We start from the raw sequence: 17,530 nt of genomic DNA on the forward strand, positions 1-17,530 counted from the left end.
TAATACGTATATTACATTAAGGTGCAGGAAATGAAGCTTAAAAAAAAAAATCACTTCTCCACTTAAGGCAAAAGTCATTTTCATGAAATACAACGGAGATTCCCAAGTACTTGAAATATGGAAGTCACAGGGCCACGCACTTGACCTGTATCACCAGATTGAATCTTCAAAACAAATTGATGAGATAGGTATTTACTGTCGCTATTTTATAGATGAGGAAAGGGAGCCTCAGGGACATTCATGGGCCCAAGAACAAGGGCTGGCGAACGTGTTTTTATACCACTGGAATCCCCTGATGGTTTTTAGTCAACAGTTGTTTTTCACTTGGCGACCTCGCTTTCACCGTTGTGGTCATGAGGGGTTTCCCTGTAGGAGGAAGGCCACTAGGAAATCCGTAGGGTCCCTTTTCCTCTTCCCCCAGTGACGCCACAATTCTCAGGGAGCGTGGACCACCCCCGCCTTCCTTGCCGCACTGAGAACCTCTGTGGGTAGAGGGAAGCCCAGGCAGCAATGGAGCCCCCTGCTGGTGAAGAGCTGGATGCGCAGGCGGCTCAGAGGCGCGCAAAGCAGGCCAGGTCACACTTCCTGCTCAGGATCCTCTTGGGCCTTTACTAGAAGTGTGACCTTAGACAAGTGGCAAGACTCTCTGGGCCTCCGTTTCCTCAGGTGGAAGGAAGAAGTGATCTCACCCTCCTCTCTGGGGAGGTACAGTGGGAAAGGGGAGTGTGGGGGTGGGGCAAAGGAGCCCCACCCAGTCATTGGAGACCAAGCTGGAAGAGAAAAGGAGAAAATGTGGGGAAGCCATGGTCCAGACAATGGGCTGACTTGGAATTTGCAACCCGGTGAAGGCGGGGGGATGGGGTCAGGGGCTCAGGCATGTGAGAGATAAGGTTGGCTTCACAGGGATGGGATTTGCCGAGGAAAGTACTTTCCTTGATTTGAAGTGACAAGTGCTCTTGACAGTGTTCTTTAAGGGAAGGAGATGTGGCTTCGGTGGTGTGATTTCTGGATGACTGTTACTGGCGAGCAGGAGTTTATGTTCCCACGGCTGAGGATGCATCCAGCAATGCATGTGGCTGGGCTGTTTCTTCACACGCTTTTACTTTTGCTCTCCTGTAAAGAGTTCCAGTGTTATCATTATGTTTAACAGTTATAAACACTCCCATTTATTACGAGCTTTCTAAGCACTGGCTTTACTTGTATTTGCCTGGGAAATTTGTGCTTATCGCCCCCAACCAGGGGAATGAGCGAGCTGTACAAACACTGTTTTATAAGCCTCAGGCTGGCTTGTTAGTATGCAGCTCTCACTATATTAGTACATGATTCAGCCTCCCAGTTCCCGACTTTTTCCTGGTGTTGGAAGATGGCAGGGGTACTGATTGCCAGAGAACGTAGCCTCTTCTCAGGTGTGTGGGGAGGTTTCAGAAGTTTAGGGCATGCCCCTCAGGAACAAAGATGTTTGCTCCCTTCTACATTCACGCAGCCCCTTGGCCCCAGTGGATTCACAAATCACCGTCATAGCTTTCTCTTACCACACAACCCTTATCTGTTTCTTTAGTGGTCTCTCCCCCAAGACAGAGAGCTTCTCGTGAGCAAGATCTAGATATCCTTTCTATATCTCCCCGTGCCTAACACTAGTGTCCCCAGTAGGGTCTGGTACACAGGGTATGCTAAGCGTGTGTTGAACACAAAAATGACTTCTTTTCTCAGCTCTATTTCCGGCATGCTTTGCGAGCAGCTCCTTTTGGAAAGACTTTATTTTTCCTCTGTCACAAACTCATCTCAAGGCTTCCCTCACAACTACAGAACATGTTGGCCCTTGACCGACATGGTTTTGAACTTCACAGCTCCAGATACATGTAGATTTTTTTCCAGTACAGTCTTGTAAATGCATTCTCTTTCTTAGGGTTTCCTTAACATTTTCTTTCCTCTAGCTTACTTTTTTGTACGAATACATGCACGTAATATAACATATTACATATATATACACACATTACATGTAATCTAATATGACATATAACATACAAAATATGTGTAAATGGATTGCTAGGGGTAAGGCTTCTGGTCCACAGGAGGGGATGAGTAGCTGAGGCTTGGGGGAGTCAAAAGTCATAAGTGGATTTTTCTTGTGCAGGAGGTTGGTGCCCCTAACTCCCAAACTGCTCAAGAGTCAACCATATTTTTATGACAGTGGTGTGATTTTGAAGTGTTCTGTTAAGACTATTCATGACAATTTATAATTTACTACCAACAACTATTTCATAAACAGTCCTCCCTGTCCATATTTGCTGGGGTGTGCCTGATGTTATGTAGGACACACAAAAGTAGTGTCTCCATTACTAAGAAATGTAGCTGTACCATCTATTAGATGAAATATAAATGGGACACCCAACCCAAAACTTTAGGCTGTTAGCCAATAGAAGAAGGGTTAGATTAGAATAGGATGGTCACCAATGAGGCAAACTTGACGCTGAACCAGTTAGTTGTCCATTCAACAACTTTTCTCAAATCCCATAGCATTTCCCCGTAGGGAGGAAAGTGAGCTAGTTTGGGCTCCGTTACCAATTATGTACTAAAATCATTTTCTTGTCTTAAAATGAAATGTGTTCTAGTATTAAGCTATGTGGGCTCACCTTACCTTCCTATGACCCCTAAGATAAAAAAGAAATGTCTGCGTATTAGATTATTACCTAAATGTTCTGATTAAGAAAAACTGGCAATGGCTTGGAATTCATTCCCATCAAACTTTTTGGAGTGTCCCCTGGACAGTGCTCAACAGGGAGAAGGGAAGAGGGAGGAAGGGAGCAGCCCAGGACACGCAAATCAATAACAACACAGTTCAACACGCACAACCCAAATGCCACGAGGATTATCGTGGTTAAGTGGCAGACCAACTGCACTGAATGCATCAGAGATTTAGAGAGAGGAGAGCATTGTGCCTGGGGGTGGTTAGGAAACACTGCTTAGGAGAACTGGTAACTTAAAGGGCCGGTGAAAGCCCGCTGAAAGAGGTGGCTGGGGATCACAGATCACTTTTCCCCTTTGGGAAGTGGCCTTGGAAAAGGATGGAAGGGCTAGTGCACCTGGAAGACGGTATCGCTCATCCAAATGGAGAGCAGGCTTGCACCTGGGTGGAGGGGACACAGCCAGAATGAAACGCTGGGGCCAGATATGTCAGACTCTGAGCGTCACACTAAAAACTTTGGATTCTAAACCAAAATATATCTTCCAAATTAAAAAATAAGGGGTGGAACAATTTTTACTGAGAGGAAATTGAAAGCCAAGATAAATGAGAAAAGCTAGTAAGAAAATGTTAGATTACTTGAGACATAGAACAGAGACCATCAGACCTTGAAGGGCCCTTCAACATCATCTGGACCAAATGCCCTATTTCACAGATGGGGACGTTTCAGCTGAAATAAAATCAAAACCTACCCACGCTCACTCAGCTAGTGAAGGGCAAAGCCAGAGCTAGAAACTAGTGTGGCGTTCTTTTCACCCCCCTTAATAAATTCAAATCTCCAGACTTAGACAAATCACATCCCAGGTTGCTCAAAGAACTCCCAGAACCATTGTCAATAATCTTTGAAAAAGCATGGAGAATAGGAGAACTGTTAACAGACAAGAGAAGAACAAAGTTGTCCTGATTCTCAAAAAGGGGGAAAGGGGCATATTATAAAAACTATAAGCCAGTCAGCTTGACAATTATCCCTGGCAGAATTCTAGAACAGAATTTTAAAAAGCTATTTACTCCACAAACATTATTATAATAATAGAAACGAAGGGGGAAATAACCCACAATTTCCCCACTTTAACCCATCAACTGAACAGATTATTAAGTAGACTCTTTGTAAGTCTTTAGAAAAGCAGAGATCACTCAGAGCCAACCCGAAATCTCAGAAAACAAAACATGTCTTCATTTATTCCTTTTTGGATAGGGATATTAGACTGGCAGAAAGAAGAGGCATCAAAACCATACTTGCTTTCAGCATGGCATCTGACGAAATCTATCATAATCACCTTGTGGATGAGACATGACCTGGCTGATAGCCAATGGGCACAACCACGGCTGGTGTAAGAATTATACCTAAAGACTGCTGATTAGTACATATGTCAGCCTGAAGGGAAACCATGGCGGCGAGCCCTGGAGGTCTCTCTTTTACATGTCCCTGACAGGATTTTTGTCTGTGTCTTACAGGAGATGCTTATCAGATTTTCATATGACATGAACAAGGAGGGATAGCTAACAAGAAGGATGATTGAGTAATAATAATAATAATAATAATAATAGCAAACATTTACTGAACACTTGCTATGTTGCATGAACTGTGTTAAATATACTTTTCCCACAAAATTATCACATTTAAATTGTACCACTCTCGGAGGCAGGTGGTAAAATTAGACCTCCATTTTATTTTTTATTTTTTTAATTTATTTTTATTTTTTTTATTTTTTTAAATATTTTTATTTATTTCTAGGAGAGAGAGAGACAGCGTGAGCAGGGGAGGGTCAGAGAGAGAGGGAGACACAGACTCTGAAACAGGCTCCAGGCTCTGAGCTGGCAGTCAGCACAGAGCCCCACGCGGGGCTTGAACCCATGAACCGCGAGATCATGACCTAAGCGAAAGTCGGACGCTTAACCGACTAAGCCACCCAGGTGCCCCTAGATCTCCATTTTAGAGATGAAGAAACTGATGTTTTCAGTGACCAAGTCACTAGCCCAAGATGACACGGTTCATGAGCAGAGGAACAAAATTTTGAATCCCATTATGTTTGGCACTGGAGTCTGAATTAAATGAATTTATGTAATTTTGACAGACCACAGCCAGGAGCTGAAATCCATACCACATCACAGAGCTGAATACCTGCATTATAATTTAAAAAATAAATTTCATATACAAGGATTGGGCTGGTCTGACGTATCATGTCCATGTGAGTGACCTAGGAGCTGGCCACAGGCTCCAAAAAGAAAACAGTGAAGAGAGTTCACCAAACGTGGGTCCTCTTCATAGAAACACAGTGTTTGAATCAAGGCAGCTAAAGGGCCTGCTGGCTATGTGATCAGAACATGTTTTAAGATATTTCAGAAAAAGGCAACCAAAATCAATCCAGAAACCATGTTGTATGAAACATGGTTGAAGAAAGGGATGCTATTTTAGTCTGAGAAGGCCTAAACCACCACATATTTTAAAAAACATTTTAAATGTTTTTTCTTTATTTTGAGAGAGAGAGAGAGAAACAGAGAGCAAGCAGGGGAGGGGCAGAGAAAGAGGGAGAGAGAATCCCAAGCAGGCCCTACGCATGAGCACAGAGTCCGATTCAGGGCTTGAACTTACAAACCATGAGATCATGACATGAGCCAAAATCAAGGGTTGGTCACTTAACTGACTGAGCCACTCAGGTGCCCCTAAAGCATCACATATTTAAAAACAAATCATATGAAAAAAATGCTTGGAATTCCTTTAAAAAGAAGAATGGAGATCTACAGGTAGAAGTTATAAAGAGTCATGCTTTGGCTCAACCTAAAGGACTTTCTGTTGGAATTCTCTCGAAATATAATGGGCAGTTTCTCAGAGTGGCCAGTTTGCCATTACTATAAGAGTTTAAACAGACAGACCGAGCCCTTGTTAATGTGGAAGAGATTAGTGTGGGAGCTGGGAAGAAGACAGAGGCCGCGTAAGCTCCCTTCCAAGTCAAAAATTCTAAGACTCCACTCAGATATTATCTTAGCAGAATTTGGTTAGCGGTCATAGTTCAAATAGTGAATAACTTATCAAATGGTCCATCAGCCAACCCTGAAACAGATCCCAATATGTTCAAGCAATATGGTTAGTTGGGAAACAGGAAAGTTTCTACTTTAATTCCTAATTGAATTTGTAGCTACCTGAATTTATATCAGCATTGTTTAACTGGCAAAGGCCCATCCATATCAGAACAAGAATGTAAAACTTATCGCTTTTAATTATAGTACAGTTGAGCCTCTTGACCACCTATCTCTTTTTGACACTATGTAGTTAAGAGATCTATTGTTTTTTTTATAAATGCCTTTACTCCTAAATACACATTATACCACTTTCATTTGGTCTTGACCATTTGGTTGATTTGGGGTAAAGCAGCACAATTAGATTACTGCTACTCTAGACAGCTATTCTTAAATGTGCTTGACAAAAGCTGATCTTGCCCACCCAGAAACAAAGGAATTCTCTGGCTTATTAGAAAGTTTGTGCTCGCCTTTTTTTTTTTTTTTTTTTTTTTAAATCAGAGCCATTCTTGCCTGTGTTTCAGCGCCATCTAGTGATGAGATGAGCACACTTTCAGTCAGGGAGTAAAAACCCGGTTTCAGACAGTCTGTGAGGGACCACCATTCCTTTCTGCATCCCAAAATATTTGGAGTGGAAGAAACCTCAGGGGCCAAATATTTAACAGGCTTGTATCATCGTATCATCGAGGCAGGCCTTCCCCACGATCCTGCCCAGAGATAGTGATTTTTAGTCTAGTCCCAGAGTAAGTATTCACCCAGGAGATCCCAGGCTGAAAGAGATCCTCCCAGGAAAGATGAAAATCAAGGAATTGAATGGTAGAGGTCTGATTTTTTCCTATTTCTTTTTAGTTTCTTTTTTTTTTTTTTTAGAACTCATGGCAAGTGAGGACAGGCAAAGGCATGTGACTCGAGACCTGCGGAAATGCTTAGAATAGCCTCAGGGAGTGGGAATAGATCTGGAGTGAAAGCATGAGATAGGAAAATGCACAAGTGCCCTTCTATAGAGGGGAGGAACTTGACTTTCTTCAAGGCAATGATTTTTGAGAAGTGGTTCCTAGGCAAATCTTGTTCAACTCTATAGCAATGCTGAGCCTTGTCTTAAAACCATTTCACATTTAACCCACTGGACTTTGGAGGGAAGGATATTAAAGGCATTCCTATTCCAGTTTTAGGATTATTCAGGATCATGGACAATGTTAGGAGTATCCTATCAAATAAGAATGTAAACATGAGAGAAGCATCATCTACAAATGCTAAATGTAGACAGAGGGATTTGGATTACATGTTTGCTAGGGTTCCTTTTCTACTCTAAGAGTTTCTTTTTTTTTTTTTTAATATTTTTTTATTTATTTCTAGGAGAGAGAGAGAGACAGCGCGAGCAGGGGAGGGTCAGAGAGAGAGGGGAGACACAGACTCTGAAATAGGCTCCAGGCTCCGAGCTGGCAGTCAGCACAGAGCCCGACGCGGGGCTTGAACCCACGAACCGCGAGATCGTGACCTAAGTGAAAGTCAGACGCTTAACCGACTAAGCCACCCAGGTGCCCCTCTAAGAGTTTCTTATTCTGTGATTTGAGTCCATCCACAAGGTCTATAAGGAGTGCCTTTGTGTCAGGGGTACCTATCCTAGAGGGCCATAGTTTGACATAGTAAGAGCCTCCTTGATTCTTTAGTTGCACAGGTGAGTCAAAGCAAGATGATCTAGACAGGAGAACTGATTGTCCTTCTCAGCTCCTTCCTGTCCTTTGCATTCTTTGGATGGTTTGTGTATTTACTTTATATCTTTAACAACTCTTACATGTAACTCTCTTTTTAGTTTCCTCCAGTAGATTAAAAGTTCCTCAAAGGCAAGGGGTTTATCTTTTGCTTCCTGATGTCTGAGCATCGTGGCACTGATACACCTTAGCCCAGCATCTGATTTGTCTCATTATGACACCAAATCATGGACTGTGAGATCTGGCGGCAACATTGCAGATCACCTGGTCCAATTATCTCATTTTTTTAGATGTGAAATTGAGGCCCCCTAATTGGGATGTGACTTGTGCATTATAACCCAGCTAGTTAGGACCAGAGTTTGGATCAGCCTCTGAGTCTCCTGACTGTTCTAGACTTTAACATGTCATCTCAAGCTTCTCTCCCAGGATGGCAGGGAACACATGCCTCCCCATCCTTAGCAGGAAACAGCCACAAGCAAGAAACTGCTTCAAACAGTAAGTATTGCCTTCTAATGTATGTGAATATTACCTTCTACTGCATAATATATACGTGTTTGTTTCAAGATACAAACGTTAGAATTATTGTTTTCTAATAAGGAAAAGGTAGCGAAGGTATAATGGGAAAGAGTCATTTCCTTGGTGTAATGCTTTAAGCAGGGGAGTCAAAACAAAGTTGTAACTTTGGGTGGAGTGCTTGGGGTTTAGGATTGGTGGACATCTTTCTGAGTGTGGTTCTGGGCTCCCTAAAGCTACGTGAAGGAGGACAGAGGAGGCTAAACCATGGATGTGAAAGCCACGATCCTGTATTTTCACAAAATGAATTGTTGTAACAGCTTTTCTTTGAGCTGTAATTCACAAATCACATAATTCCTCTATTTAAAGTGCATAATTCAATGGTTTTTAGTATAAAGGTGCTATATCTTGAGAGAATGGGAAGAAAGTATGAGAACAGCCAGTGATTAGTGTGTTACAAACACACTTCCTCCACACGGTGACTTTTAGAGTGGAAGGAAAGACAATAAATATCTAGTTTTTAAATGCAGTGTATGCTCTGTCCTCCCTTCTAGTGATCTATAGGGCATTATTAATCCATAGAAGCACCCCTCTATTGCTCACCAACTCCCCCTCCCACACTGAACCAAAGCTCTATCCACAGATGTTTATTTGATTTGCTGGACGAAAGCAACGGACTTCACGGTGAACTTGCAGAAAGTCCTCAAGTTGGTGGAGGAAGGATGCAAAGGGTCAGGGAAAGGGATGTAGGCAGTAAAGCAACAAGTAACACTACTTTTTTTTTTTTTTTTTAATAAAGAAGAACATAAATTTATCCTGGGAGAGTACTTGAATTCCAATTGCAACTGGGTAATCAGGTCTGGTGTCAGAAGTAGATGGGTTGAAACGACATTGAAAAGTGGCATAGAGTAGTAATTAGGGGCACAGGCTCTTAAGCCAGGCACCTAGGTTTGAATCTTTGGTCTTGGGCGAAGGTCATTAATCTCCCTGAGGCTCACTACTCTTACATGTCAAAGGGGGTAATAAGGGCACCTACTTTATAGGGTTGTTGTGTGATAATTATATTTGTAAATATATACAAAGAGCTTATCACAGGGTCAGACACATACTTTGTGCCATGTAAGTATTTGCTAATTGTTATACCAGGTCCAGTTCAATCTGCACATCTTACCTGCTCCCCACTTTCCAAACACACACACTCAGACACACTCACACTCACACTCCTTAGGAAATTTCCACCAACTGTTCCCTCTGTATGGAATACGTTTTGCCCAGATATTCGTCACATTTGCCCCCTTACCCCTTCCAGGCTTTTCCTCAAATGTTACCTTCTCAATGAGGACCATTCTGATTACTCTCAATATCCCTTACCTTGTTTTTTTCTTCTTCTTTCTGTAGTCATCACCCTGTAAAATACTACACAATGTACTTACTTATTACAATATATTATCAGTTTCCTCCCACACCCAGCCCAAGCCTTGCCTGGCCCCCCCTAGCATGCAGATTCCACAGGGACAGGGATTTTTCTCTTTATTTGTTCACTGATATATCCTAAAAGGCTAGAGACAGTGCCTGGAACATGGGTGGTTGGTAAATATTTGTTGAATGAAGAACTGAAGAGTAATTCATATTAGATAATTTGTTCTAGTTTCTTGACCTCCCAGGCCATGCTCATTAGGAACAAGAGAAAGCCCCACATGCCTGGAATGACCTAATGCGGGCAGGACACCGTCCGGCTGCTCTTTCTATCACCTAAGGCTTTTTCTTGCCTCCCTGTCTCCTAATTTTTAATAATATTTCTCATGGAAGTGTTTTCCTGCTTTCTGCTTTTAACCTCAAAGCTTCTCACACTCTTTTCTAAGTCATTTCTGTTGTCCCTTTCCAGATCAGCCCTATCAAGTTCTTCTTGACAATGTGATGACCAAAACCCTAATGTGGCATTCCTGGAAGGAGAGCCCCAGCCAGGAATGTCACAGCCCCAGAGTCTTTTCAGAATCTCCATCCTCTAATTAGGATGGCCACACATCTCAGCTGCTGCTTTTGACTGCTGCTGTGAGCTGCATGTTGATGCCTAGCATTGTGCCCAGATAATTTCCCCGAGCAGCTAAAACTAATAATCAGTGGTATTTTCAATAGAGCCTTGCCATTTAGTGGGGGGAGTTATTTAGCACTTCATTTTTTTTTCAGTTGAATTTAATTTCTGGTCATGTTTCCTAATTAGAAAGATTTACGGGATTCATTTTGATTTTTTGAAAAATTCCTTCCCAGGAATGCTTATCTCAGCTTCAGCAAACGTTTCATCTGCTTATTTCACCTCTTAATTCCTGCCGGGGTTGTTAACACATCAGACTTCAGCAGAAGGGCTGATTCTGGGGCTGCCTCATTGTTGGCTCTTTTTCAGGCTGAGCCTGGGTCTTTATGTTCAAGGCTGATGGGCACAAATGCTGCTTTTTCTCCCTTACTCTGGGTTCCCTCTTGTGGCCCCTTGGCTCTCCTTTTGCACCTTCTTCCGGTCTCCGGCTCCTCCTTTTTGTCAAATCCAGCCTTGTCGTCCATGTGCATTTCGAGTGCTCCCCTCTTTCTGGCTGTAAATGAAGATTTAAAAATAAAAACAATTATGAAAATTATATTAAAATTATAAGTGATGCTATATCTTGCATCTCACTAATTGGTTCTCTTTTCTCCCTCTACTACTGTCTTTATGTGAGATTTGATTTTCACCACCTTACCTTGCCACTCAACTAATGGTTTTCTGATTTTTTTTATGCTTTCCAGTGATAGGTCTTCACTGCTCCTTTTCTTCTTCTCTCTCCTTTCCCCTCAGGCATTTCCTCCCTCCTCTTTTGACATTCAAAGATCTAATACACTCAACCAGGTGGAAGGGGGGCTGTAATCACTCAGTATCCTTGGGCTGGGGTTAGCATGGCTCTAGACGCTTCCACCCAGAACACACATAGAAAACACGAAAGATAAAGTAAATTGTCTTCTGTTTGTTTGGTCTTCCTGAGAATGCCAGTGACCGTGGTCAGTATGCATAGTTTCTACTGCTGTGGCACTTTGCCCAGAGCTGTAATGTAACGGGAAACATTCCCAGTGCCAGACCTTGTGTGACAGGGAACATCTCAGGCATTACATGCAGAGAGTAATCCACTGACGGCTGAGAGGTTGAGCTCCAGTGATTGGGCCCATCCTTGGGAGAAGTATGGAAGAGTACACTCAAGTTGTTTTCTGTGAGGATATTTTAGAAAGTCCCAGATCCACTGCATTTCCTCAGCCAAATAAGAGGTGGATTATTAGTACAATTTCAAAGCTGTAGATTGGTAACTCTCTCATCCTTAAATTACCTACTTGGGCCATTTTGGTAACTTGGCAACTCAGGTAAACCTGAGAGGCCAATTCTAGTGGGATGGGATCAGCAAGACTTTGGCCAGTTGTTGGCATATGAGAATACTGAGTCTAAGGAAAGCTGGAGAGCCACAGAATTTAATGTGAAATTTCCTAGTTTTCCTAGTTTTAAAATGGCAGCCACTTACTCCTCAAAATTTAGATAGTCTGTGTGTGTGAAAGCTCATTAGCTATGAGTTTATGACCCCGGGACTAAATGATCACTAAGGTCCCTTCCCACTCTTGCTCTCTCAGTGGTCATAAATCAAGAATGACGGGAAAAAAATTAATACTAAAATTTGCACAGTTATTTTCAATTTGTGAAATATGTTCCCTTCATTTTACTTTGAGATATAGCAGTTTATATTTTAAAAGCTGATATATATTCAAACAAGTTGTGTTCTTTCCATTCCATTCTTTGATCACCAGCGCTGGCAACTCGAAGACTTCAAACCCCACAAAAAGTGAAGGACTTGGTCCTAACTTGCTTTATAAAAATCCCCACCTTTGAAGAGGAGCTAAATACTATTCACTTAACAAAACTTGTTGGACACAAAAACACCAGTAACAATGGGCCAATTTCATTAATTATAAATAAATTTTAATCCTAAATAACAGAATCCAGCAGTGTATTCAAAGAGTAATGAACACACCTAAAGGATGGTTTATTTCAAGTATGTAAGGGTGGGCTGGACATTAGGAAATCTAGTACAGTTCATTATATTAATAAGTCAGAGTAAAAAGTGAATATAGTAATAGAGCTTAAGAGACAGTTCATAAAATTTAACCTCCTTTCCTAATTAAAGCTTGACGAGAATTAGAGGAAGTTTCTTTAGAAATGACAGTGTTTTCTTAAGATTTTATTTTTAAGTAATCTCTACACCACAATCCCAAGATCAAGACTTGCATGCTTTACTGACTGAGCCAGCCAGGTATCCTAAGATGACTGTAGTCAAAGGACATGAAGAACCAACTAGGAACAAGTGCTTATCTTTGCATTATAGACTGAATGCTCATTATCTTGTCCTGTCTTCCTCAAAAGTTTTCTGAGGTTTTGGCCAATGCAATAGGGAGAGAAAAAAACTGCATTATTTGCAGGTAAAATGATTGTTGACATAAAAACTCAGAGATCAGCTGGCAAACTATTAGAACTAATAAGACATTTTCAGTGAGTAGGGATACAAACGAAATAAACAAAAATCAATAGTTTTTCTAACTTACAGTAATGAAAAATATCTCATTTGCAGTAACACCAAAAAAACTATAAAGTATCTGGGAACAAACTTCACAAAAATTGTGCAAATCTTTGTGAAAAAATTTTTATGTATTTGAAAATATAAAATACCTAAATACATGAAGAGATGTATTCCTGAATGGGAAGATTCATGATTTTGAAATTTTTGAAAAAGAAGAGAGAGGACTTGCTTTATGAAATAGCAAAAATGTTACAAAGCAGCAATGATTATAACTGGGACATGGCACAGAAATGAACAGATAGTTAATACAATAGATAAGAATGTTCAGAAACAGATATGCCCTCCCTGCACACATTTAGTTGTAATTAATATGCCCCTTCAGAGCAGTGGGAAAAAATGGGTTATTCAACAGATGATACTGGGGCAACTGGTTAACCATTTTGTAAAAAGTGGGAAAAAATAAGGTGAAGATACCTGTCTCAATCCATTTACAAGAAGAAATTAGAGATTTCAAATTTACACACTGTTCTCAAGTATGGTTTGGCAACGTGTACCAAAATTTCAGTAATCCCTTATTAAACAATTCCATTTATAACAACTAATCCAAAGAAGTAAATGGACAAATGTACAAGAATGTTTATTGCTGCACTCTTTAGAAAAGCAAAAATTGAAAACAACTTAAATATTTATCGCAATGAGTCATTTCAAATGTGTGTGTGTAAGATATACATACAAACCTTGGAATGCCATGTGTCCACTTCAAAATGATGAAATAGATTTAAATGCACAGGAGTGAAGGCTATCCATACGATATTAAGCGAGAGAACCAGGTTCTAAATCTATAGGTATTCCTTGATAAAAAAAAAATTTTTTTTAATGTGTAGAGCTATATAAAAGCCCAGAAAGATATTTAACAAACTGTTTCTTTTTCCTTTCCCTTGGATAGATTCTGTTCTTTGCCCAGAAGATTCTCCCCATCTCTTAGAGCTCTTTAAGAGTTCAATAGTACATCCTTGAGGTCTTAGTTTAAACCATATACGTGGGAGGAAGGAAAGCAGACACTCTATCCTAGGTAAGCTGCTCTCATAGAACCCTGTACTTGCCATACTACCTACAAACCATACTGCACATTTTTATTTACCTAAATTACTTTTTCCTTTCTTCCCTAAGATTCTAAGCTCCACGGGCATGGGCTGCATATGGAGCAGTCTCGCACGCCAGAGCCTAGCGCGATGTCTGGGAAACAACGGTCGCTTATTGAGCTTGTGGTTGGTGTTTTAAATGATCTCACTACGCCCTTAGGTGGGTACTGTTACTATTTCCATTGTGAAGAGGAGGAAATTGAGAGACTGTGAAGTTTATCCCAAAAGCCATTGGCCACTCTGGGATTAATTCTCAGGCCTGTCTGATTCTTGGCACTCACTACGTAGTGATCAATAAATACCGTTGGAAATACAACCGGCCACAGCTTGAGGATCACTCGGGGGAAGAAGTTGCCGTGGAGACTGAGCCCTGGAAAGGTGGTTGGAAGAGAAGCCCTTTAATTTCCCTTACGCTCCGCTTACACCCAAGCCCCGCCCACCGCGGCCCGCCCACCGGCCCGGAAGGGAGGGACTGGGGCAGAACGAACTTCCGGGGGCGGAGCGGGGCAAGCGCTGGTTGGCCGGCTTCGGGCGGAAGTCGGGAGGGTCGGTGGTCCGAAGACGCTGGCTTGTGACAGGGCGGGGTAGAAGGAAGGCTATATAAAGGTTGCCTCTCCATCCCTTCGCTCCCGGGGACCCTCGGATAAAACCCAACACCCTGGTCCCGCGGCTAGCCCCTTCCCCCAGGCTCTCTCCGCTCGATTTCGCCACCGTTATGTGGGAAGCGAATCCGGTGAGTAGCCGGGCGGGACGGGGCGGACCCAATGGGCGGGGTTGAGGGGAGAGGGGCGGGAGGGGGTTCCCGGGAACTGCTCCCCCTCACCCGCTTCAGGCTGGGTGTTGAGTTCCGGGACCCCGAAGATCCCGGCCCTTGTGGCTTCTACAGTCTCTGGCTTTTTGAATGGTGGAGATGATTCTGTGGGATCCCCAACGCATTATTTCCTTCTGTTACAATTATTTATTGGACTAGCTGTGGTTTCTCTGACTTCCCCCGTTCACTCTCTTTTCAAACTTTGTGTTTTGCTTCCTGATCGGAGTTATGGGGCTTCGGACCTGTTACTCTTCCTTTGCCTCAGGTGTACCTGCCAGTCCCATCTGTCTAAAGCGAGGGGATTCAACCCCCCGTGTCTTGAATGGGCCTAGGAGGAACCATCAGTACTCCTTTTCCTTTCTTGGTGGACAGTCATTTCAAACTTGAGGGACTGAGTGTATGTTCTAAGCCTTTAGATGGGGAAGTTCTTAGATAATTTTTTTTTCCAGTGGACAGAACTGATGACCTGGGACTTTTCAGCTGCAAGTCTTGTCTCTCTCTTGTTTGACTCCGGTATTTGGATTGTGTCTGCCTGTATTTTTGTCTGCTTTGCTTTTTATACATTTATTTAATGTGCTGCCCTCAAAGAGTGGAATCTGTTTGCCGATTCCATTAATCTGTTAGAGTTGAAATCGCCTAGTAACATGGCAAACGTACACTATATATGCTGTACGAGTTGACAGGGGAAATGGCAGAGTCACATTTTACCAAATCGTTGGACTGTGTGAAACCACCCCTATGCAGAGATAACTGCCGAAACTTACTTACAGCCGCGTTTTCATATTGCAATAACTCTTTTGCTGTAATCACTTATTTTTTTCCCATTTCTGGAATATATTCTGAGGTGAATTGGAGAGTTTGTCAGTTAATTCTGTTATGTTTTTTAAGTTTTTATCCAGTAGAAACTAGTCTGTAGGTCCACATTTGTTGGTTGTGTATTGTGGTTACATCCCAGCCCATCATGTCATCCTCTTGAGATTTTTTTTTTTTTTTTTGGTTCATACATACAATTGTGCAGTACAGGCCACATCAAAGGAAAATGATTGCTGGTGTTTGATTTCAGCAAAAATAATTTAGAATTATGAGAATGTGTTCTCTGCTTTTATATTCATTTTCACTATCATCAACAGTCTTCATTGTATATCATTGTATGTATATGTGTGAATGTATATGTGTGCATTCGGTGTGTGTGTATTCAGTTTTTATTCACAGTCCCTTTCATCTTGGTTTCTCCGTACAAACTTTTTAGTCACCTCAGTATGTCTTGGTCAAATTCTTCACTATATGGTAAGCTCTAGATAGGCAGGGATTTTTGTCTGTTTTGTGTATTTTTGTATCCTCAGACTAGAGAACAGAGCCTGGCACTTAGAAGGCACTCAATAAATAACTGTTGAATTAACAAAGGTGACTGGATTAGTACTAGAGAGAGTTCTTGGCTCCTACTGTTCACTCTGCCTCCTTCGTCACATATAAGCATCTGCTGTTGGCTCATTTGTATGTTTGTAAGGATTATAAAGGAATTAGTGAATGTCTCATAAATTTAGTTTGTTATATCATCATCTCGTTTCTTTGTTTCTTCTCACCTTACCCTAATGATTTTGTTTGATTTCAGTAGAACAGACTGACTTTTTTGTTAATAGTGGTGAACCTTCCACATAAAATCCCACATTCTTCTTTGATTTTTATCATGCTGCCTCAGTATATCTTAATGCTACTGTGTTTTCTTACTAGTACTGGTTTTCTTCTGATGAGCGTATGAATCCCATCAATAAGGACAAGTTTAGTTTTTGAAAATACAATCAACATCTGTATGTGTGTTTCTCTTTAACTTATTAGCTTATATTAATACGAGAGGACAGTTTGTCCAGCTGTGGTCATGGAATGAAAATTAATTTTAATGTTACCCTAAGCCAATCACATTGGGAATTTTAAAAAACCCACAATGTATCCTAAAGATAAATGCAGATGAGTTTTGCATTATACAGTTGAATTTACTATAAACTGAAATTCCTGTTTACCATATCTAACCATTGAATGAAATAATAAATTCTACTTTGTGAAGGAAGGCCCCTGTGAACTGCTTTAATCAAAGACTTCTGCCTAGTTTCTCCCTGCATATGTTTGGTAGCATATATGGCCTTAATAGACCACCTGTGAACTACACCATATACCTCCTGTTGCAAATATACCTTCTGTATGATACTGTGTTCTACTCACAAGTGGCTTTGAGATAATGTTACACTGATGCTTGCTATGGTAATACTCTGGAGCAGCTGCCCTTTCCAAGTGAAAAGTCTCCATGACATGGTTCGAGTGTGGAAAATCACCACTGAGCTTGCAACATTTCCTCAGGGGTTGGGGGTGAGGGGGTGGGTGGGTAAGATAACCAAGGAGTTATAAATAAACTTTGTCTCAGTACAAAATTTTATTTTACTTTTCAAGACAGTAATGAGGTCAGTGCTATCTACTCAAGCTTTTCACTGACCAGGCACCTTGAGGTAAGCATAGTGTCCCTGCCAAGGCAGATCTGATTGACGGAAGCAGCAGGCACACTCAGTTCTGATATGAGCTCCTGGCAGTTCTCCATCCACCTGGGGGAGGTAACCCTTGACTAATGTCCCCCAGTTTAGGAAAGGGGCAAAGTCTGTAGAGAGGAATTGAAGGGGTTGCCGTCACTACCTTGACTCTGTAACTCTGACTTTATCCTGCTTTTCTCTGCCCCCTTGTCATTATCTTATTCCTCTTTTCTGGAGTTGGAATGAGTAACCACTGTTACATACGGAGGAGTTTCAGTTTCCCTTTGTCACACGGAGAAAGGAAACTGAAAAATGACAAACATCTGTAAGGAATCTGAAAGGAAACTGAAAAATGACAAACCCATTTATTGAAGCATTGAGACCTTACTTTCAACAATAAACTCTTCCATAACTCCTTTCCACATATTACTCATACTCTTAGAATCTGATGAGTTAGCTAAGTGAGGGGAAAATGATTTTCTCAAGATCACACAG

General features: G+C 41.5%; 1 protein-coding gene and 1 long non-coding RNA gene across 6 annotated transcripts in view; one reads left to right on the plus strand and one right to left on the minus strand.

The window, feature by feature from the left end:
* Positions 1–640: 640 nt before the first annotated feature.
* On the minus strand, positions 641–13,406 carry LOC144227522 (uncharacterized). The gene is made up of 4 exons (XR_013333949.1): positions 13,304–13,406; positions 10,490–10,571; positions 9,358–9,392; positions 641–1,113 (listed from the first exon to the last, which is right to left on the minus strand). It is a non-coding gene; the product is annotated as an uncharacterized LOC144227522 (long non-coding RNA).
* Positions 7,872–17,530, plus strand: part of PARP11 (poly(ADP-ribose) polymerase family member 11) — a 51,415-nt gene continuing 41,756 nt past the window's right edge. For 2 of the 5 annotated variants that reach the window (XM_077759174.1, XM_077759176.1), the window contains exons 1-3: positions 7,872–7,968; positions 13,513–13,638; positions 13,737–13,868. The gene's annotated coding sequence lies outside the window, so the exon portion shown is untranslated. Of the gene's footprint in view, positions 7,969–13,512; positions 13,639–13,736; positions 13,869–13,902; positions 14,087–14,246; positions 14,442–17,530 lie in introns of those variants that run through there. The other 3 variants (XM_077759172.1, XM_077759173.1, XM_077759177.1) reach the window with 2 other exon arrangements.

Source organism: Crocuta crocuta, unplaced genomic scaffold (assembly GCF_008692635.1).
Source record: "Crocuta crocuta isolate KB4526 unplaced genomic scaffold, BGI_CrCroc_1.0 scaffold72, whole genome shotgun sequence".
In the NCBI taxonomy this organism is placed as follows: domain Eukaryota; kingdom Metazoa; phylum Chordata; class Mammalia; order Carnivora; family Hyaenidae; genus Crocuta; species Crocuta crocuta.